Source organism: Heterocephalus glaber, unplaced genomic scaffold (genome assembly GCF_053883595.1).
Source record: "Heterocephalus glaber isolate CG9 unplaced genomic scaffold, H.glaber_assembly_v1.0 deba00001571, whole genome shotgun sequence".
Lineage (NCBI taxonomy): Eukaryota > Metazoa > Chordata > Mammalia > Rodentia > Bathyergidae > Heterocephalus > Heterocephalus glaber.
This window is the reverse complement of record NW_028258356.1, coordinates 406,182-430,152: the sequence shown is the minus strand read 5'-3', so window position 1 is coordinate 430,152 and position 23,971 is coordinate 406,182. Positions and strand designations below refer to the sequence as shown.

Here is a 23,971-nt window from a genome sequence, read left to right as displayed (position 1 = left end):
AGAGATACATTTTATTAGCTGTTCTTCTCTTCGTGGCTAATCTCAATGTTCCCATTTGTTCCCCCTGAAAAACTCTGTAGAGGACATGCTTGGACATGTCTTTTGTTTTGGGGGGGTTTTTTCTTTTGGTACCGGGGATCGAACTCCGGTCCTTGTGCTTGCACAGCAGGTGGCTAAACCACTGAGCTAAATCCCGGCCCTGGACATGTCTTTTAAAGAAGTAAACATTGATACCTGAAATTGCTGAGTCACAGTGTGGTTTTTTGGTGTGTGTTTTGTTTGTTTCAGCACTAGAAATTGAACACAGGACCTTTTCATAGAGCTACATTCCCAACCCTTTTAAAATTCTTATTTTGCGACAGGCTCTCACTAAATTACCCAGGTAGGCCTCAAACTTGTGATCCTCCTGACTCAGCCTCCAAGAGTACTGAGACTACAAGCGTGTGCCCCTCTGCCTTTCAAAGTGTCTGTATTAATTTTATACTCCCACTAGCTGTATCTATTTCCCTACATCCATATCATTAAATTTTATTAATATGTTTAATTTTTGCCAATATACTGATTGAAGACTATCTCAATGTTATGATCAATTTCTCTTGATAATTGATGAGGTTCAGCTTTTCTATTCCTATTTCATTGGCCAATTGTACTTTTTCTTTTTTTTTTTTTTTGGTACTGAGGATCGAACTCGGATCTTTGTGCTTGCGCAGCAGGCAGCGAAACCACTGAGCTAAATCCCCGCTCCTATACTTTATTTTTCTATGAATAACCTTCCATGTTCCCACAGGTTTGAATTGTTTTTTGTAAAACTTTATAAATCCAGATTTTAATCCTTTCTGTGTTCTATATACAGTAAATATCATCTCCTAATTCGTTGGAGCTTTTTGTGCGCACGTGTGTGTGTGTGTGTGTGTGTGCATGTGTGTGTGTGTGTGTGCGTGTGTGTGTGGTATTGGGGATTAATCTAGGGCCTTCACATTGAGCTATATCCCCCAGCCATTTACTTACTTATATTTTATTTTGTGACAGGGTCTCACTAAGTTACCCAGGCTAGACTCTCTTGAACTTGAGATCCTCCTGCCTCAACTTCCCAGAGTCATCTTAAAATTTACTTCAACCTATATATAGCTAGGTGTGGTGGTGTTACCAGGTACTGGGGTACCCAGGGGCCCCTTTCAGGCTCTTGTCCTGGTCAAAGAATTGGACAAGACAAGTGAAAAATATAGCAAGCTTTTACATTTATTAAAGGTAAGAAAGGCAAGGAGAAAAGAAGGGAGAAGTACTCTGAAAAAAGTGCTCTGCAGAGTGAGTCTGAGCCAGTTAAAATAGGGAAAATGCACACCCTGCAGAATTCAGGGCAGGCTGCTGAAAAGGTTCACAGCAGCCATGTGTTTAATGGCCGCAGTCTTTTATACCCCTGTTGTGCTGTCAGATCTAGGCTGTTCCATCAAAAACCCAGTTGATCTTGCCACAGACTGAAGACAAAATAAAAATTTAAAAGTTAGTGGGGTGCACTAAAATAAATTCTAAATGGATTAAAGATCTAAATATTAAAACAGAAACATTAAATCGGCTGGAAGAGAGTTTAGGAAGAACTCTTGAAGACATTGGTGTAGGAAAAGATTTTATGAACAAAACCTCAGTTGCCCATGAACTAGCACAAACAATCAACAAGTGGGATCTCTTCTTACTGACAAGCTTCTGCACAGCAAGAGAAACCACCAAAGTGTGAAGAGACAATCCACAATGTGGTCAAAAATTTTCACCTGCTGTTCCTCAGACAAAGGTCTACTATCTAGAATCTATAAAGAACTTAAAAAAATCAGACCTCTCAAATTTAAAGGTCCAATCCAAAAATGGGCATCTGAAATGAACAGACATTTCTCAGACAAAGAAATAGAAATAGCAAATAAACATATGAAAAAATGTTCAACATCACTGGTCATTTGAGAGATGCAAATGAAAACAATGCTGAGATTCCACCTCACCCCATAAAGAATGGCTGCTATCAAGAAATCAAGCAATAACAAATGCTGGTGGGCCTGTGGGGAAAGAGGAACCCTGCTCCACTGCTGCTGGGAGCATAGACTGGTGCAACCACTGTGGAAATCAGTATGGAGATACCTCAAAGAACTAGGACTGGAAGTCCCATTTGACCCAGCTATTCCACTGCTGGGGATCTTCCCCAAAGAATTAAAAGAATCATACCACTGTGGTATATGTGCACCCATGTTCATAGCAGCACAGTTTGTAATAGCTAAAACTTGGAAACAGCCCAAATGCCCATCAACTGGAGACTGCATAAAGAAAATGTGGGGGTTTTTTAATGGAGTACTACTCAGCCATAAAAAATAAGAAATTTGAGACATTTATTGCTAAATGGATGCATATTTGAGGTGATACTCTTAAGTGAAATAAATAGGACACACATGTGTAAATACCGAATAGTTTCTCTAGTGTGGGAAACTAAAAGTGTTGCTGGGGATTTAGCTCAGTGGTTTCGCTGCCTGCTGCACAAGTGCAAGGACCCAAGTTCGATCCCTGGTACCAAAAAAAAACTGTTGAGAAACTAAAAGTGTAAATAAGGACTAAAAGGTATAATAGATAATGTGAAATAGGAAACAAAGGGGTAAAAGGGAAGAGGAAGTGGGAGGGATAGGGGAAAGAAAAAAAAAGAAAAAGTGGGAGCAAAAGAATATGCTTTTGTACAGATAATAAAATTTTGAAATTAAAAAAAAGAAGATTGAAGACAGCACTCTCTGATTGATATCAGGTGCAAGGCAGAGAAGCTGTTCTGTGCATATGTCCTGAGTCTCCATGATTGACAGGTCTCTGTGTTTGACAGGTCATGCCCAATTGCCTAGTACTTTGCCATGCCCTAATCTCCTGTCTTCGAGGTGCATGCCTGTAATCCCAGCACTCTAGGAGGTTGAGGAAGGAGATCACAAGTTTGAGCCCAGCCAGAGCAATTTAGCAATTTAGTGAGACCCTGTCTCAAAATTAAAAAGGAGCCAGGGGATGTGGCTCAGTGCAAAGGCCCTGGTTTCAATTCCCAGTACCAAAATCAAAAACAAAAAAACCCTGTAAATGTTGTTCAATGTATCAATTTCCTAACTTTGTTTATGATGTCCTTTGTTTCTGTTTTTTATTTTTTTGAGGAATCTCTTGTGGAGCTGAGGATTGAACTCAAGGCCTCACCCATGCTAGGCCAGTACTCTACCACTGCTCTGTTACCCCCAGGTGCCTTTGGTTGTACAGAAATTTTACATCTATTCCAATTTACCAGTCTTGGTGGAGTCAAACTTACTTTGGTCTGGTTTAGAATGACTTCCAGCTTCCCAAATTTATAAACATATTTTCCTATATTTTCTTCTGATATAGTTTTGTTTCTTTATTATTTATTTATATATTGGTACTAGGGATAGACTCAATGCTTTCAACTGAGTTATATCCCCAATACTAGACCTTTTTTAATTCTTTATTTTAAAATAGAGCCTTGATAAGTTGTCCAGGCTAGGCTGAAACTTGTAATTCTCCTGCCTTAGCCTCTTGAGTAGCTAGGATCACAGGTGTGTACCACTGTGTGCATCAATAGTTGTGGTTTTGTTGTTTTCAATGTGTGGGTCTTTAATCTCACCAGAATTTATTTTTTTAAAAATTTTGCAGTGCTGGAGATCCCTTCAGAATTTATTTTTGTGAGTGGTATGAGTTGAGCGTATAACTTTATTTTTATTAAATGAAAGATTAACTCACCATATAATTTACTGAATTGTTAGCACATCCCCCAGTTATAAGGAATAGGGAAAGGGGATGTTACCAGAACCCCTGCAATGAGTCCTGGTCTCCTGTGAGCCAGGACAGCACAAGGCAAATTAATGAATAAAGACAGGAAATGAGACTTAAAGAAGAAGCTGAGCTTTGGGCCTGATCAATGCTGGTCTGAACAGCAAAGACAAAGGGACCCTGAGCTTGCCACACCTTTATTCAGGTCATCAGGAGTAATAGATAACTAAGAGGGAGGCGAAAATCCTAGGATGATGAGGAACTTAAACTGATGAAGATCCTAGGTTGATAAGGAACTTATGTTGATTAGGAATTTGTCCCTTTCCAGGTAAAACCTTTCTTTTACTACTTGATTCTCAAGGAACCAGGATATCTTCAGTTGATGTAATCCTGCCCTGGAGTATCACAGGATCATAGGACCATTGTTGAGGTTTGAGCTGTGACCAGAGGCAAAACTGGAGTTATGTCTTGACATGCCATAGCTAGCCTGTGGGCAAGAAAACTAGGCCTACTCATAATTTAATTGTGAAATGATTTTTTCCCCAAAATTATGTAGAATTGCTCCTGATACCCAGTGATAGAGGAAGCCATCTATTTTAGTCAGTTTTGGGTTACTATAACTAAATACTTGTTATGAATCAACTTATAAGGAGGAAAGCTTTATTTTTGGATGTTTCAGTCCATGGTCAGTTGGCCTGTTGTTTTTGGGGTATAGCAAGGCAGTACATCATGGTTGGGATGTAAGGTATGGGACACCCCCAATAACCTAATTCCTTCCCTTCCCATCCATTAGGCCCAATGTCTAAAGGTTCGACCACCTCCAAGTAGCACAAAAGGTTGGTGGCCAAGCCTTCAACACATGAGCTTTTGGAATATATTCACCCAGACTATAGCACTGTCTGTAACACACATATCACCCTACTGTGAGTGAACCCAGTAAGTGGAAGTTAGTAGGTTTGCTGAAAGAATAGATGGCCAAATCATGGTTGTTAGGTTAAAATTTTATTTATTTTTAGAGTATTGATTATCAAATCCAGGGCTACATAAATGCTAGATAAGTACTCTACCATGGAGCCACACCTGCAGCCCTAAGTTAAAATTATTTATTTATTTATTTATTTATTTATTTAGTGCAGAGCTGGGGTTGGAACCTAGGGTTTCATGTGTGCTAGGCAAATGCTGTACCCCCACCCCCAGCTATACCCATGGCCTCCTAGCTTAAAATTTTAAATGCTACAAATCACAGTCATTGTCCCCCAACCCACTGTGACATTATTGTGTAAATGATTTCTTTCTGCAAAGAGATATGAACCTATAGCTTAAATAGATTACAAACATCTCATTCACTTTTTCACTCAACTAGTTAAAAAATTGCTAAGTGCTTATTAATCATTATGCTAAGCTCCAGGGAATACCATAAGTTTTTGCTTTTTTGTTCTTTTGAAGATCACAGCTCTTGTATTTAACTGCAGTGGAAGGTAGAAGAGGTTGTAATGGAAATTACAGTAATTGAAAGTTCTAAGTAGCATGTAGAAAAAGGTGGGCAAACCCAGTTGGTTGTGCTTAAAAATGAGACTAGCTGGAGAAATTGAGAGCCCTCCAGGACCCAGTTTATCCGGTTGAGGTTAGGCACAAGTTTAAAAATCCCAGGTCTTTCCATACAACTAGGAACCACAGAGATTGGTACACCAAAACCTGTTCAACAATTTGATGCTCTCCAATTTTTTGCTACTATTAGTAACGGTGAGTTAAACTTTTGTTTACAAAAATCCTTATGAACATCTTCCTTAGGATAAACTTTTACATACATAGATTGTCTAGGTTAAAAAGCAGGAACAATCTTTTTTTTTTTTTTTTTGGTAGTGCTGGAGATGAATCCAGGGCCTCACAGACACTAGGCAAACACTTTACCACTGAGCTACATCCCCAGCTCCAAGAGCCTGAATTTTTTTTGTGGCCTTTGCCAAAATGCTTTCCAGAAAAGCTATGCAATTAAGTTTCATGATCGAGGTAAGAGGGTTCTCCCCAACCCTAACACACACATCCTTATCTACATTAAATTTGGAAATATATGGATTTGTAGGTCTCTACTAAAACTCAAAATGTTTGCCAATTTTATGTTTAAAGTTTTGATTTAAGAACAGTTTTAATCAAGCTGGGTGTGGTGGCTCACACCTGTAATCCTAGCTCTCAGGAGGATGAGGCAGGAGAATTGTCTCAAATTTGAGGCCAGCCTGAGCTACATAGTGAGTTCAAGGGCAGTGTGAACTATGTAGTGAGATCTAGTTTCAAAAAAAACAAAAAAACAAAAACAGTTTTAATCAGTTGATATGTCACCTTTATAGAAAAGGGAATCCAAGCTGTGCACAGTGGCACATACTTAGAATTCCAGCTGTTGTCAGGTAGTTCCTCTAGAAATGGCCCACCCATCAAAAGTATTCCAGGTCCTTCTTGCCTTGAACAAAGAATTGGATGAGACAAGCTAAAAACAGTGCCAAAAGTTGACTTGAAAAATGAGGGGTGAAGGGGTAAGGGAAGAATTAGTTCTGTAGGGTGAACTTGGGCCAAACAAAAAAAAGGATAAAAGCAAAGGTCGCAGAGTGGGTTATCGGGAGGAGTCATGACACCGGGCTCCTCGTGGTGTCCGATCTCCTTTATGCCATCCACATCTCCTGGGTGCCCACAAGAAGTTCTACACAGTGGGTCCTGAGAACCATCTGGCACTGCCCTGGGATCTTGCAATTGACAGGTCCCACCCACTCCTCTAGCCAGTTTTGCCAATACCCACCCTCCTATATCACAGTTACTTGGGAGGCTGAGGCAGGAGGATTGCTGTGAGTTTGAGGCCAACTTGGGCTACATACTGAGTTCAAGGCCACCTTGAACTCCATAGTGAGATCCTGTTTCAAAAAAACAAAAAAGAGGATTCCGGAAGAAACTGGAGTTTGGCATGAACATGGGGAAAGAAAAGAAAGCAAGGAAGTATGCAACCATGAAGCGGATGCTTAGTCTCAGAGATGAGAGACTCAAAGAGAAGGATAGATTAAAACCTAAAAAGAAAGAAAAGAAAGATCCCAGTGCTCTAAAGGAAAGAGAAATGCCCCAACATCCTTCCTGCTTATTCTTCCAATATAATACACAGCTGGGCCTACCATATCATATCCTGGTTGATACTAACTTTATCAACTTTTCCATTAAGGCCAAATTGGACTTAGTACAATCGATGATGGACTGTCTGTATGCCAAGTGTATCCCTTGTATAACTGATTGTGTAATGGCTGAAATTGAGAAATTAGGACAGAAGTATCAAGTGGCTCTAAGGATTGCCAAGGATCCACGATTTGAACGATTACTTTGCACACATAAAGGGACCTATGCAGATGACTGCTTAGTCCAGAGAGTAATTTAGCACAAGTGTTACATTGTGGCCACAGTTGACCGGGACCTTAAAAGGAGAATCCGGAAGATCCCTGGAGTTCCTATCATGTACATTTCTAACCACAGATACAACATCGAGCGGATGCCAGATGATTATGGAGCCCCTCAGTTCTAATTCTTACAAGACAAAAGTTCCTTTGCCTTCCTCGGACCAACTTCCTGTTTTCAGTTCATTGAATGTGCTATAGCGCAAATTATTATTCACCTATTTCCTCTATTATCAGCCAAGTATGGTTAAATAATTCACTTTTTGAAACTGGTAATTTGTCTACTTTAAAATTTGTTACATCTTTTTATAAATCAGGTGCTCCAATGGTTGTTCACATGATTTGATTTACTCAACAAATATTTATTAAGTTTATGCTAAGTACTTATTAAGGTATGTTCCTGTCCTCAAGACACTTATATATAGAAGAGAAAAACATATAAATGAATAAATAACATAAAATAAGTCGGGTGTGGTGGTGCGCCCCTGTAATGCTAGCATTTGGGAGGATCACCACAAGATGTAGGGCAGACTGGGCTACAGAGTGAGTTCAAGGACAGCTGGGATTACATAGTGAGACCCTGTTTCAAAAAAACAAAATGAAAACAGAATGTGGCTTCCCCTTTATAGGAAAAACCTAGAAGGAAGTGTGAATCATTTTCACTCTTATCCCATTGGCTACAAGGTCTTGCTGCAAGAGAGGTTGGGAAAGAGTCTCCAGTCCAAGGACCCAGCTAGAAACATGGATGGTCTCTTACTGCAGAAAAGGGGGGCGTGAGTATTCTAGGGTTTTTGTTTGCCTGGAGACATATGGTCACATGGTGTGACTGTATTTGACCTGTTCAGATGACTGCCAGGACATTTTTATGAGTAAAACATAGGAAAATTCATGGGGAGATACGGCATATACCCTCATCTGAGAGAGGGCCTTATATGGCAAAGGATTTGGATTTGATCCTGAAAATTCTAAAATAACAGGCAGAATCTAAATACTATAAAAAGGTTGAAGGCCGGGGATTTAGCTCAGTGGTTTCACCGCCTGCTGCGCAAGCGCAAGGACCCAAGTTCAATCCCCAGTACCAAAAAAAAAAGGTTGATAAGTTTGAATGTATTAAAATTATAGATTTCTGTGCAAGTCACTTTGCTCCTTTAAATGAGAAGCAACTAATCAGAAGATTTTTCCAGCATTCAGAGGTATGGGGAAATGGTTAACTCATGTTTTTGTTTTTGTTTTAACTTTATTTTTTCATTAATACCTATTTATCATACATATTGATCACATTCATCGTAGGAAATTTGTTCCTGTACATAATATATCTTAATTCTTTTCTCATTCCTCTCCCTTTCCTTTCAATCCTTCTTCCTTTCCCCATTTACACAAGCTTTGCTTCCATTTTTTTCCTTCCATTCTCTGAAGGTACTCATGTTGATAACAAGTGCAAGCAGGCATAACCATTTTAGACTGCTGTTTGACAGGACCCATTAAGTTAAAAATTACTGATATCCTAACCCCATTTCTATTTTTTGGTTGCTTAATAAGTATCATATAGGTGATTTACTTTAAAATATCTTTGTATAGACAATGTGATATATATGTGTAAAGAAATAGTCACATGTTACAAGAAGTATCATATGAAAATGTTTATTGCACAGCTATCTATAATAGAGAAAAATTAAAAACAACCTAAATGTCCATCAAAAGTGACTTAACTATGGCATGTTGTAAGCACTTAAAAAGAATGAAGTACATTTAGAAAGGGTTGCAAAGGACTTATACAGACATTTCTTCAAAGAAAATATTCAAATGGCCAGAAGGCAGATGAATAAATGTTAATTATTAGGAAAATAAAAACCAAAATGACCAACCCTCTTCTGGAGGCTAAAGGAAGCTGAGGCAGGATGATCAAGAGTTTGAGGTCAGCCTGGGCTATGTAGTAAGCCTCTGTCTCAAGAAAGAGGAGGGGAGGGACTGAGCGGGGCCAGAAAGATCACAGTGAGATACCATCTCACATCCCTTAGGATGGCTGCAGTAAAAAAGATGACAAGGATTTGTACAACTTTGAACCCTTGTGCACTGTTAGGAGTGTAAAATGGTACAACTACTACACTCTACAAAACAGTATGCCAGTTCCTCAAAAATGAGATTATTATATGCTTTAGCAATTATACTTCTGGGTATCCAAAAGAATCAAAGGCAGGATTTTAAAATTTTTTTCATTTTAATTTTTTGGTTTTTTGAGACAAGATCTCACTACATAGGGCATGCCAGCCTAGAACTTGCTAGGTAGCCCAGGCTGGCCTTGAGTTCAGGACTCCCCTTGCCTCAGCCTCCCAAGAGGTGAGACCCATATGCCACCATACCTAGCAAAAGCAAGAACTTAAAGATATATTTGTGAGTAGACTAACCTAATAACTGTCTTCACCTCTCCTTTCTATCTGAGTCCACAATGGCCCTCCTCAGTCTGTATACCTCAATATATATCTTTATCAATGGGCTTAATGCCATTATATTGCAACTATTCTCCTAAGTTCTTATCTTCTCCAACTAGGTTGTGAGCTCTTTGATGCCAGAGACTATGCTTTCTTTATTCTTCTCAGTTTTTCTAGTTCATACAAGGGTCTTAGCACAGCACTATCTCAGAGAACCACATTTAATTTAAAATTTTCAAGCTGAGGCAGGAGGATCACCATGAGTTTAAGGCCAGCCTGGGCTACATCGTGAGTTCAAGGCTAGCCTGAACTATGTAGCAAGACCTTTTCTTAAAAACAAAACAAAACAAAATTTTCTTTCTAGTAACAACAGTTTAAAAAGTAAAGAGAAACAGGTGAAATCAATATATCTTAATCCAATTTATTTTCAACATGTAATCAATTAAAAATTAATGTGGGCTAGGGATTTAGCTCAGTGGCACTGTGTCTGCCTTGCAAGCCCAAAGGCCTGAGTTCAATCTGGTACCAGAAAAAAAATTAATGAAACTTTGTTTGTTTGAGACAGGGTCTGACTATACAGTGTAGGCTGGTCTTAAACTCACTGTGTAGCCCAGTCTAGCCTCAAACTCACAGATATTAATGTATGGTTTTACTTACAAGAGACATCTAGAGTCCAGGCATAGTGGCACTTGCCTGTAATCAGGCAGGAGGATCACCATGAGTTTGAGGCCAGCCTGGGCTACATAGTGAGTCCAAGGCTAACATGAACTACATAGTGAGACCCAGTCTTAAAAAAAAAACAAAAAAACAGAGGCATCTAGAGTAATCAAATGTACATTGTTAACAAAGTAGAAATATGGTAGCCAGGGGCTGGAAGGAAGGACACTTGGAAGTGTATAAGGACATGGATTTCAGTTTTACAAGATGTTAAGAATTCTGGAGAACTGATTGCACAGTAATATGTGCTTTAAGTTGCTGAACTGTATGCTTTAAAATGGTTAAGATGGAAATTCTATGTGTATTTCACCACAAATAATAACACTTATAATAAATGAGGTAGAAGCCAGGTGTAATTGTGCACACCTGTAATTCTAGGTATTCAGGAGGCTGAGGCAGGAGTATCACAAGTTCAAAAAAAATTTTTTAAGGGCTAGGGTAAAGCAGTTGTCTGGCATGCATGAAGCCTTAAATTCAATCCCCAGTTTTGCAATCAAGCAATCAATCAATGAGATTGAACTACATTAAATAGAAATAACTGGGCTGGGGAGTTAGCTCAGTGACACAGTGCCTGCCTCAGAAGCAGGTTCTGAACAAAAAAAAAAGAAATAACTGACCATTAAGAGGAAGAAGCAAATTGTAAACAGGTACAGTGTGATTTCTGTTTTATGTTTCAAAAACCTCAAAAATACATAATTGTACATAGGACTATCTTACAGGTTTGCTCTGTGGGAGAACTGTCGAATAATACAAGCTTTAAAATTGAGAGATCATGGGCTGGGGATTTAGTTCAGTGGTTCTGCCACCTGCCTCGCAAGCGCAAGGTCCCGAGTTCGATCTCCGGTACCAAAAAAAACAAAATTGAGAGATATTTGCCAACACATTGGAAAAGGCTACCTGGGTTTTGTGTTCATATATATCACCAAGCCTAATCCTAAATAATACAGCATGGATGTCTCCTAAACCAACAGAGAAGAAATGGAAATGGGAACCTCAATTTTTTAAAAGCAAAATTTTTCAAAATGTTTTAAACTGCACCCGTAGAGATCTTTATATTTCATTGTGTGATTTGTTTTTAACTAAAAGAAAAAAATGCAGAAGATTAGGAGGGAAGAATAAATATTGGGAAATAGAAAATAATGTAAGATGGTAAGAGGAAGTCCAAACATACAGAAGTCATGATGAATGTGACTAGGTTAAATCTGCTTATTAAAATTAATCCTCAAGGGCCAGGGATTTAGCTCAGTGGTTCTGCCATCTGCCTTGCAAGTGCAAGGTCCCAAGTTTGATCCTCGGTACCAAAAAAAAAAAATTAATGCTCACAAATAAAAGATAATAGGAAACAGGGAGATAGATCTTTTGCACATGGAAAGGAGATCAAGAGATGGAGGGAGGGGACAAGAACGCAGGAAGAATGAAGATGTGTTATGTACGTGTACAAACGCCCTACAATGAATGCAATCATTAAGTACTGCAGGTGTGTACTAATAAAAATTAAAGTTAACATGCTCAACAATAAAAAGCAAAACAATAATGCTCAGATTGGGTATTATTTAAATCTTATGATTATGTGGTATTTAGAAGACTTAAGACAGAATGACACAAGGTGGGCATGGTGGCACACACCTGCAATCCCAGCACTCAAGGCTGAGGCAAGAGGCTCACCATGTGTTCAAGGCTGGCCTGAACGACATAGCAAGACCCTGTCTCAAAACACACACGCGCACAAGAATCTAGAACCTGCAAGATACTAAAAGTAAACAAAATGGAGATAGAAGAATTTTTTTGCTGGGCATGGTGGGATATGCCTGTAATCTCAGCACTTGGGAGGCTGAGACAGGAGGACTACTGAAAGTTTGAGGTTAACCTGGGCTACATAATGAGACCCTGTCTCAAAAAATATATATATACACACACACAAAAAAAAATCATACACAAAAAAAATTTTATACAGAAAGATGACAATAAATGTAAAGAAATGATAGTAATATAAAATCATTGTTTAAGCCAGGCATAGTGGTATGTGCCTGTAGTCCCAGCTACTTGGATGGCTGAGGCAGGAAGATTGCAACTTCAAGGCAAGCCTGGGGTATATAGTGAGTTCAAGACCAGCCTGGACTCCGTGGTGAAACCCTGCCTCAAGGGGGGGAGGGTTGTTTTACAATTGCCACTGTATTAACTGATTCAGGCAAGAACAATCAGTGAGAGATAAGACGGGTATCCAGGTTTCAGTTAGGCTATTATTAGGGGAAGCTACGGAAATCCTAATTCAGTCCTGACAATAAGGAAATGCACCTTGAATAGCAGAAATTTCAAAGGTAATGCAGCTTGGTGCACAGTGCACTTAAAGTTACACCTCCATGTCCCTCAATTCTCTGTTGGCTTTGTCATCAGTCTGGCTTCATTCTTAGTCCCCAGTTGGCTGTAAACACCAACTGGAGCAACATGCCCCTTGTTCACACCTACTGGAGAGAAAGAAAAATAAAAACCCTCTGTTCAGTATGGAAGAAAGAAGAAAAAATGTCATATGCTGTTAATCCAGAACCTCTGAGGCAACAAATTACAAGAGGGACAATGCCACTGTGACTGGCTAACTGGGACATACTTCAGAACATACTTCACTTTTCCAAAGTAGCATATAGTACATAAGGGAGATGCGGAGATTTGAGAAAAATGGGGATTTTATTAAGAAGGAAGGAAATGGATGTTCTGTAATAAACAACGATACTCATTCCATATGCTGGAGCCATGTTTAAGTGTGGGAAAAATGTCTTACTAGTATTTTTTCAAAATTTTCTCAGCCCACTTTTATGCATCTCCATTCTCCAATTTTCTCATGTAAAAGTATGTAGTAGTTCATTCACTCAAATGCATATCTTATGTTTATATACTGTTGAATGTATGAAGTGTTGTGCAATATAAGTAGATAATATGAAATACTGCTTATATAAGGTATATTTTAAGGTACAAAGAATATACCCAGGCTGATGATGCACCTCTCTCTTCTCCTGTACCCCCAATTGTGATGATTATGAATGTCTATTCTCTGTCATAGTGGGAAAACTAAATTTTTCCCCATTAAGGGTGAGGTCTGCTATAGTTTTTTGCTTTGTTCTGTTTTGTTTGTTTGTTTGTTTGAGGTCCTGGGAGTTGAACTCAAGGCATCACATTTGCTAAGCTAGTGTTCTACCACTGAGTTACTATAGTTTTCAATAGATACTCTTTATCAGATCAAAGAAGTTCCTTTTTTTTCTCTTTGTGGTACTAAGGATTAAACCCATGCCTTTTGTACTGAGCTACATCTTCAACCCTTTTTAAAATTTTTTGAGACAGGGTCTCACTAAGTTACACAGGCTGGGTTGCTTCAGCCTCCCAGAGTGCCAGCCTTACATGAGTGCACCACTATGTCTAGGTTTAAGTTCCCTTTTATTTTTCTGTGTGCCAAATATATATGTAACTTAAAAGGAAGAAAGGTTTATTTTTGGCTTATAGTTTCAGGGTTTTCAGTCCATGCCTCCTGGCCCTGTTGCTTTGGGTCGTGGGAGCACAGTATGTCATGTTGGGGCACGTGGCTAAGAATGCCATTTCACCTCAGGCCAGCCAAGAAGTGAAGAGAAGGAGGAAGGGGATAGGCCCCAATATCCTCTTCAAGTCCACATCCCCAGTGACCTAACTTCCTTCCTCTAGGCCCCACCTCCTAAAGATTCTTCCACTTCCGTATAACACTACAGCTGTTACCCAAGCCTTTAACTTAGGTTCTCTGGAGGGCATTTAAGATACAAACCATAACACTAAGCTTTTTAAAAATCATAATTTTGTTTTTTGGTTGTTGGGGGTTTGTTTTGTTTTTGTTTTGTTTTGTTTTTTTGAGGCAGGGTCTCACTTTGTAGTTCAGGCTGGCCTCAAACTCAGGGCAATCCACCTCCCAAGTGCTGGGATTACAGGTGTGGCCCACCACACCTGGGTTAAAAAATCAAGAAATTTTAACATTAAAATTTAATTTGAAACATTTCAAATTAGTTTCTGCATTTAATACAATGATCATATTAATTCTTGCCTTTAGTCTATTACTATAGTGAATTACATTTTTTTATATTTTTCAAAAGGAAATTTTAAATTGAAAATAATAAAAATACAACAAATTTGGATTTCTAGGTTGGGTAATATTCTGTTTCTTGATCTGGGGTCTGTTTTCTGAAGTGTGGTTTGTGAAAATTTACTATGCTGTATATTTATGCATGTAGTATCACATATATAGGTTATATGTCAATAAAAAGTTAAAAGGAACACACACACAAAAAAAAAAAGAGAGGAGAGCTATAGATGGGGAAGACATGGGAAGGCCCTGGGTTCATACTAAAATTAAAATAAAATATAATAGGAAATGAGGATGATAAGACCAAAAAGTAAGAAAGGATAACTGGAAAGCAAGCACGTCCAGGCTCTAGCCCTGCAGTCTCTGTTAGTGCCTGTCCACCGTCTGTGTAGTTGTTCTGTCCCATGTTTCTTCAAATATTTAGCAGGGCAGCTTCATTTTCATTAGAGGAGGGAATGAAGAGCAAGCGCAGTCAGGCTGAGGAGTAATTACTGGGGACAAACTGAGAAATCAGCACAGAATGTTTTTTTGTTTTAAAGGAAAAACCCATGTGTTGCAACCTGCTAAGTCACCAGGGTTGTACCGTTCTGACCTTCAGATGTTAGTCATTCCTTCCTTTTACGAAGTTCCCACCCTACATTTCTCACTGGTCACTGGGGTGATAAACACTGCAGGGTGCTTCTACCCTCTCAGGAAAATATGAACATGAACTCAAATTCTGATGTGCAGCATATCTGAATGTAGAAATGTGGAGGAATTGACTACATATATTGTTTTTCCTCTGGGTCTTTCCTATTTAAGGGAATTCGCTGAGCTAAACTGTAATATTAAATAACAGTTGTGGGAGGGCATGGATTTGGCCTGGCACCTGCAGAGCCCAAGAAACCAAATCATGCAGAACTTAACCCCAGCAACTGAGCTTTGATTGGTTGCAGGAAACCCAGTAACCAATTAACTAGTTAAGTGGTAAGTACTTGACTCACTGATTGACTAATCTGTGGCCAGTCAAGTTGTGTTCCGCGTGTCACTTCAGTTTTTCTATAAATGCCATCTGCTCATGTGCTTGGCAGAAGTTCCTGAAATCTGCTCCAGATCTGGAAGCAATGCATTCACTAGTTGTATTTGTCTCGTTTGGCTTTGCTCAGGTCAATGCTATTAAATTTAATTGGGCTAAAGAATTTTCTTTTCATCAATATTTACAAGAGGCTTTGGTTGTAAAATGACAGGAAGTTTCTCAACAAATAGGTTAGGTTTAGAAAGCAGTGGTTCCACCTAATGACTAGAAAATGTCACAATCTTTCATTTTCAAGTTTGGAGGCTATGGTTGCTTTTAAAATTTTCCATAGAGCTGCCTGTTTCTTACCTCTCGTCACCTTACTTAAGAGTGTCCTCATCACTTTTAAGTTATTTAAAAATATAAACTCAGATACACGATATGAAAATATTAACAAAAATTAATTATAAAAAGTAATTGTATTTTTTAAAGTAACCTTGGGTCCTTATGATAGTTAAAAATAAATAAGCCTAAAAAAAGAAACTAGTCTGGACTAGAACTTTACCAGTAAAAATGAAAGAAGTCATTTAGTTCACCGTAGAATGATAAATTCTGTGTGACCAATCATGTCAAGAGTACACTGTCAAAGACTTTTTTTTTTGATGCACAGTACTTCAGATTGGACCCAGAGCTCATGTATACTAGGCAAGCACTTTACTTATCTATTTAAACAAACAAGTTCTCACTGAGTTGCCCAGACTTGCCTTGGAACTTGAGATCCTCCTGCTTCAGCCTCCCAAGTAGTCAGAATTACAGTTGTGCACCACCATATGTGACTTCAATCAGTTTCTTGAATTACCACTACAACCCTTTTGGCCAGGTATTGAAATATTTTAAGTAGGAATTTGGCTGTAACTGTTAATTCATACATTTAACAAGTATTTTTTCGGCAGAGTGCAAGGCATTTGAAATATAACCTGATCAGAGCATACACAGAACTTGCCTGCTTTGAGCTTGCAGTAGAATGAAGAACTACAAGAAACAAATAAACATGTAATTGCAAACCTGGACGAGGCACTAGAAGGAAAAAAAAGAGACTTAAAAGAGACTGGCAAAGCCGGTGAACAGTCTGATGGAGACACATGACTAGTGATCCCCTGACTACTCAGAGGGCTGCAGCACTATGGCAGAGATGGTGATGTGTGGACATTTTCTTGTTCATATATGTGTCACTGCATAGCATTTTAGTATTGGTCTTGCTCTTTGTCCAGTAAATTGAGACATCTAATGTAAGAAACTGCCTTCCTTTTCTTTCCACTTTTCTGGGTATTGTACAGTGTGCAGTGGGCAGGGACCACTTAATCACAATGCTGACTGAATAAAGCTCTATTTTTTTTTATTGAGTTCATTGTTAAATTCCCCTTGGTTAGATTGTTTCCCCCATGTTTTTTGTGTTACTAGCATTTGACTGAGTGTCGTACATAATTAGTGGTCAGTATTTATGAAATAGTGAATAAAAGACCAGAATGAGGGAACAGATTCTTCACTGTACTTCTGTGTCCAGTTAAACCACTTCTTCAATAATTCAATCATTCAACAAATTATTACTGAATATATATTGTGTGCCAGATACTGTACCACAGCAGGGTATGCAAAGATGAACAGAAATGGACCAGATCCTGCCCCTGTGCAGGTGATAGTCTAGAAAGTACTAGAAAAGTCAGAGAGAGAGAGTACTGGCCCAGCAGATCCCGTATCTTTCCTGTCAGGAGGGGAAGGGCACGTGTCCATGGCTTGATTTAACCATACACCTTCCAGAAGCTCCGCACAAGGCTCCCTGGTGTGGAGATCCTCCAGTCCATCCTTCAGGCTAAGATGCAGGTGGCTAAGTCCTGCATGGGTCTGTCCCTTAGAAAGCAGCCTATTTTACCATTCTGTTAATATCCAGATGTCAGAGATGCTACAATTTAAGGACTAAATCTGACCTCTGTGATATCCACCATCTGAACTAGGTTCCATCCTTCATCGGGTACAGGTAGTTTGGGTGGGATTGGGCTGAAAAGAAGCAAAGCAGAGAAGATTTCACAAAGATGAGATTAAAGGTGCTAGGGCTAGGGATGTGGCTCAGTGGTAGAGCACTTGCCTAGCTCGTAAATGAAGTGTTAAGTTTGATCTCCAGCACAGAAGAAAAGAAGGGAAGGGGAGAGAGGCAGGGGAGGGCCGGTTGGATAAGCATAAACATCAAGTTTGTGTTTTGATGGCCTTAATTCCCTTGTTTGGGAGAAGGTTGCTCTTTTCTACCAAAGCTGACAGATGCCCATAGACCTGGGGTCTCAGGTGAGACTTGCTGCTTAAGAACTCAACCTACCTTCATTCTCTCCATATAGAGCTGGCAATAGTTTTGTAACTTTGTAACTACATTTTGGACCATCACAGAAATTAGAAAAACAATCAATGAGCAACCTATACAGAAAAACTGGTCACAGTTCAATTCTACAGCTCATTACTTTGTTTATAATTCATTTAGAATTAAATAAAACCTCAAAAATAATCAATGCATCCATGATAGAGCAAGTCGAGAAACTTTTCAGGGGAATTTCTCCAAGAAATTCCTTTCCACTGAGCTTATGGTGATTGTTCCTTCTCTTACGTGGTAGATTCCAATCAGGCAGGTTTAAGAGTGGTTTTGATAGCTTACAGTTCTCCAGAGCCACAGCAGAGAGGCATAAATAAGGTCCCTCCCACCCTCCTTCCCTTTCATAGGCACTAACAAGTTCTTATCTCTTGAGTGATTTTTCTCCAAAGAGGTTTTACAGATCATGAATGTAGGTTCTGTGGCCAAACTACCTTGGTATTACAGCTCTGGCACTGGTGTCATTGACTATGAAATGGAGAGAATGCCAAGCTTGTCGCAAGAATTAAACAATCGGTGCTTACACAGTTATCATTTTAAATGGTAATAATGCGGAATGCCCCTTAAGGAGTTAAGGACCATAAAAAATATTGCTGTTATCCAGCCTGTGTGCCCTCCTCCTTGTCTCTCCCAAACACCAAACTCATTCCTGTCTCGAGTCTTTTTTCATTGCTGCATCATTTTTCCGGTGCTCCCCTTTCATCCTTGAGCTCTGGGTTCAGATGTAGTCTCCTCAGAGCGCCCCCCACCCGGTTTCTATGACATTCCATGGTGACTTTCTTCATGGAGTAGATCACATCTGAAGTTATCTCATTTATATCTTTACTTGTTCACTGTTTGTCTTCTCTTAAGCTCCACAGGAATAGGGACCTTGTCTTATCTTCTATGATGTCCTGAAAGCATAGACTTCTTGAAGTGTGACCCACGAGCCCTCCCCTCACCCTGATAGGGTCTACTAAAGTCAAAATTCTTTCCATAATATCACTAAAATGTTGCTTTTCTTCACTGTGTTGCCTTTTGCAAAAGCAGTAATAAGTGAAACTATTTTACTTTGGTGTGAATCAAGGCCATGGTTCTCAATGTACTAGCACTACCCACTGAACTGTTTCAAAAGAAGCATGAGTTTTAGTTAGCATTCATTTAGAATGTCCTTCAGGAAGGAGTCAAAATTATTTCTGCTAATCTGGACCCTCCAGTACACATGCTTTTAGCATTCTGAATGGTAAATGGGAAGTATGCATACACACTTCCGCCCTACTCTGAGGTATGCATGCTGGGAATCTGCAGGGAAAGCTCTCTTGTGAATGTAATGTCAACTGGAGTACACTGTCTTTTATGAGACCATTTTTACTTCACAGACCAACTAACTACAGATAAGAGTACAAAATAAAAGATATGGTTTTGAGAACTAAAAACAAAGTCTAACATGTGCCTGACACTTTTGCCTACTAGAGACAGACATTTTTTTTTGTTCCAGTTGGGTTAGTAAGAAACTACCTAAACAGTACAGGCTAGAATCATAGCTTGTAAAATAATGTATTCAAAGACAGAGGGTAGCAGCAGAAAAACAAGCCAAAAGGAAACATGTTAATGATACATCTCGCAAAGCACTTTTATTATTAGCTAAGCAAAATGGTTACAGGCTATGAGTCAAAATGTAGAAATAATCCTGTTACAAATGTAATGGTTTTATTCAGCAAAATGAGATTCTACTAACATTAATAAAAACCCTCACTTTTCTCCTTTTATACAGAATCCTTGCTCACCTGGAGTACTTAGCATAAAAACCACAGGAATTAATTGGCAAATGACACCATCACTTGTAATTAGATATCCCTAATTACAAATGCTTTGTCCAATTTATGAGCATGATGATTAATTTTCATCCCTATGTCACAAATACTTTTGTGTTCATCCACAATGTGATTTAAGTTTATGTTACAATCATAAATCTTACACTTTAAAAAATAATGCTTTTAATAAATTAAAACTAAAAATTTTCTTTCCTAAAGACACTGACTACAAGCACAGTTTAAACAGGGCTTTTCTACTTCCTCTTCTCTGTGGCTGCATGCATGCTGTGCTGGCCCAGACTCCAGCGTCTGTCCCCTCTGAATCAACGCTCTGTCTTAAAGGTAGATGTGAGAGAAGACAGGCTTCCTTTTCAAGGGCTGGAGGGCAGCAAACTACATTCCTTCAACCTTAGGTGTGATGGAGAAAATTCTCCAAGTTAGAAAAGAAGTAAGGCTCTCAGAGTAGCATTATCTTTAGTAAAAAGTAATAAATGTTAGAAATCATGTTTTAAGATTTTAAAACAAAAATTTGGACAAATTTAAACTGATCTAGAATAATCAGTTGTTCCTCACTCTCTTAGATTCAAAATTAAAAATCAGGGCTGGAGGCCAAGGATTTAGCTCAGTTGTTTTGCTGCCTGCTGCGCAAGCGCAAGGATGTGAGTTCAATCCCCGGTACCAAAAAAAAAAAAAAAAAAAAAAATCAGGACTGGAGAAATTGCCCAAAATGTCCCTTTGTCCCCTCCTTCCTCTATGCTTCACAGCAACCCATATTTACTTGTTAATCTGATCTGTTCATTCATTCCACATTCACGTGATATTTTCCAGATATCTGTATTCAGAAATCTAATCTCTCAATATTCTAGTACATCCTCAGCAGTAAGTATTGTAAAACAACAAAAGATGGGGTAAATAAGTATTAATTTATTAATATTTTTATTAAATGTACAAAAAATTTTAAAACTCACCACTTAAAAACTCTCCTACTATTTATAATGTGAACTCTGCTTATCTTCACTGTGCTGGTGTTCCTCGGGTACTTGAAAAGAATGTAAGTTCTGTGCTTGTTGCATGAAGAGTGCCAGACAACCTATTAGATGAGTTTATTAACTTTTAGGCTCCTTGCTCTATCAATGTCTGACAGAGATTTGAAAAATCTCAATTTGGTAGAGTGCTTGGCTAGTATGCTTGAGATGCTAGATTTGATCTGAAGTATGGGAGGAAAAAATATATATATGATGGTGCTGGGGACTGAACCCCAGCCTTATGCATGCTAGGACAGCACTTTACCAGTGAGCCATATCCCCAGGCCTCTTTTGCCTTAAATTTGAATTTGTCTGTTACCAGTATTGCTGTACCAGATAGCATACAGAGGCCAGTGACATGGGTGATAAAGGGATTTCCCAGTAGACAAGGAGTATGGGAAAGGCAAGAGTTTGTTTAGATTACTGAGCATACTGTCAAGGACAGCGGGCAAGTTTCCAAGAGAGGAATCCTGCCATCAGGGTGAGAGACTGGGGTTTTTTTTATAAGGGAATGAAGTCCTGGGAAAGGGTCTGAGTTGCCAAATGTAGACATCTGAGAAATGCATTTTCCAGGGCATCCTGCCTGTCCTTTGGTAATCTTTCAGGAACATCTGTATTCTAACTAAATTTGTACATCAAAGTTGCAAATTATCAAGGCCTCTGGCTGAGGCTTCAAAAAAGTCTCTTTGGATTTAAGTAAGGGCATATGAGTCTCAACGTTTTGGGGAAAGATATAACATTATCTCAGGGGAGGGGAGGATGATTTTTGTATTTACTTTTCTCTTGTGCTTGTTTTAGTCCTTATTCTCACTGTCAGTATGTGCTGGGCAGAAGTGGGTGCTGAGACTTTTAACCCTTTTGTCACCATCTCAGATTTCCTTTTTTCTTTTCAGGAGTATCATTCATATATATATATATATATATATATATATATATATATGTATGTATAATGTGTATAATGTATGTAATTATATATCTTATATGTATACATTACATATATACATAAGATACTCCTGAAAAGAAAAAAGGAAATCTAAAGTGGTGATAAAAGGGATATATATATATATATAGATAGATAGATAGATATAGATATGGGTTATATATATTGTAATGTGTATATACATAGTATGTATATATGTAATGTGTATATATAGAGATAGATTTTTGTCTATTAAGTCTTTGGCATTAATTAGGTTAACTTAATATAAGTAATTACTATTACTGGTTTGTAATTATGCCATTTTATTGTTTTCTACCTGCTGAACTTTGCTTCTTTTTCCTTCCTTTGTAACTTTCAGTTCAACAGTTGAAAGGGAGAATCTGGGTAATACCCTTGCTTAGACTCCTGCTGTGAGGGGGAAAAGCCAAGAATTCCCTGCAGAAATATGTATTATAAAGTGGACAATGCCATGAGGTCCTGGGTTACATTGCAAGAATAAAAAAGGGGGGGGGTGAGCTGAAGCCACTCATGCACCCTCCTGCTTTGCCAGAACAAAGTCTAGAAATTTATTAGCAGATGAGTTCTGATTCTTTTCTTGCCACCTATGTGTCAGGCCCATTTCAAAGGGACGAAAGACAGGGAGGCTGGAAAAGAGATGCCAGAGAATGAGAAGTACTTGTAGTTTTTGTGGATAAAATTCAGCCTTCAGTTTTGTTGTTTTTTTTTTTTTTTGGTACCGGGGATCGAACTCGGGTCCTTGCGCTTGAGCACCAGGAGGCGAAACTACTGAGCTAAATCCCCGGCCGTCAGCCTTCAGTTTTAATGATAGACTTTTTATTCCTCCATTTCTCCAACTGCTTTCCTTCCTCTAAGATAATAGTAAGGGTAGGGAGATTCAAGGGGATTGGTAAGAACTGCTGTAGGGAAAACCAATCATTTATTTGTCCAGTATTTTAAGTGCCTGGCTTTAGATACACCAATGAATAAAACCTTTTCGGCCCTTGTGAAGTTGACATTCTACCAGGGGGAGACAGAATATATGAGCTGGGCATCGTGGTGCAGTGGCAAGAGGATGCCAAGTTGAAGCCCAGCCTGGGGAATCTGGTGACTTAGCAAAGCCCTATCTCAAAATAAAAAGTAAAGGAGCCAGTGTGGTGGCACTCACCTGTAATCTCAGCACATAGGAAACTAAGGCAGGAGGATCGCTGTGAGTTTGAGGCCAGCCTGGGCTACAGAGTGAATTCAAGGCCAGCCTGAACTACATGGGAGACCCTGTCTCAATCATAATCAATCAATGGCTAGGGATGTAACTCAATGCAAAATTCCCCTGGTTCAGCCCCCAGTACCACAAAAAGAAAAAAAAAATAAGGTACACTACAAAGTTATTAGTCCTATGAAAGAGACAAAGTAGGGAAGTAGGGCAGGGTAAGATGATTATAGTTCTGGGAATGAGGGTGAGGTAGCTGTGGTAACAAAAATGATGGGGCCTGGGCAAGCAGCTCAGCAGTAGAGTGCTTGCCTGGAATGCAGGGGTGCCCTGGGTTTAATCCCCAACACTGCAACAACAAAAAGAACTCAAGGGTTTGAGGAAGAGCTGGAAGGAAGGGAGAGCTGGCCATAGGTCAGCTGGGGGAAGGGCTCCCAGGCAGGGCTTGAGCAAGAGCCCTAAGGCAGGCGTTTGCCTGGAGTGCTCCAGGACACCATGAAGGTCAACACAGCTGGGGTAGAGATGAAGTGAGAGAGCAAAGAGATCACATACCACTTGGCTCTGAGGTTACTGTGAGGATCTAGCCAGTGAGATGAGGGCAACATGGTGGGGTTTCAAGGGGTGACATGACAGGCCTACTCGGGCTGCTGAGAACTGGCACTCTAAGAACAGGATGTAGGGAACAAGGGAAAAGTGGGGGTGTTTTCAGGAGCCCATTGTAGTAGCAATGGGGATGACAAGAGGATGGACTTGGAAGTTTGAAAGGTATAGTGTCTTACTTTCTCATTGCTGGGACACAGTACCCAATACCCATAACTTAAAGGAAGTTTACTTCAGCTCACAGTTCAATCCACGTTTGGCTGGCTCTAAGGCAGAAGGAGGATGGTGAGAGAGCCCGGGGAGAGGAAAGCTGCTCACATCATGGTGGCCAGGAAGCAGAGAGAGAGGGAAGGATCTGGGGAGGGCACTATCCCGTCCCAGGCCATGGCTCCAGTGGCCTGCTTCATTCAACCAGACCCCACCTCCTAACGGCAGGTCAGCTATGAACACAACAGTGATTAATCCACTGATGAGCATAGCGCCCCAGGATCTAATCACTTTTCAGAAGCCCCACCTCTGTGTGCATTTGAGTTTGGGGGGGCATTTTAG

At 39.4% G+C, this 23,971-nt stretch overlaps 1 long non-coding RNA gene and 1 pseudogene across 2 annotated transcripts in view; both read left to right on the top strand.

The window, feature by feature from the left end:
- The window catches only part of LOC147823640 (uncharacterized), a 53,570-nt gene that overhangs the window by 21,338 nt on the left and 8,261 nt on the right, over nucleotides 1-23,971 (top strand). The window lies entirely within an intron of this gene.
- Nucleotides 6,646-14,508, top strand: LOC147823641 (rRNA-processing protein FCF1 homolog pseudogene; annotated as a pseudogene).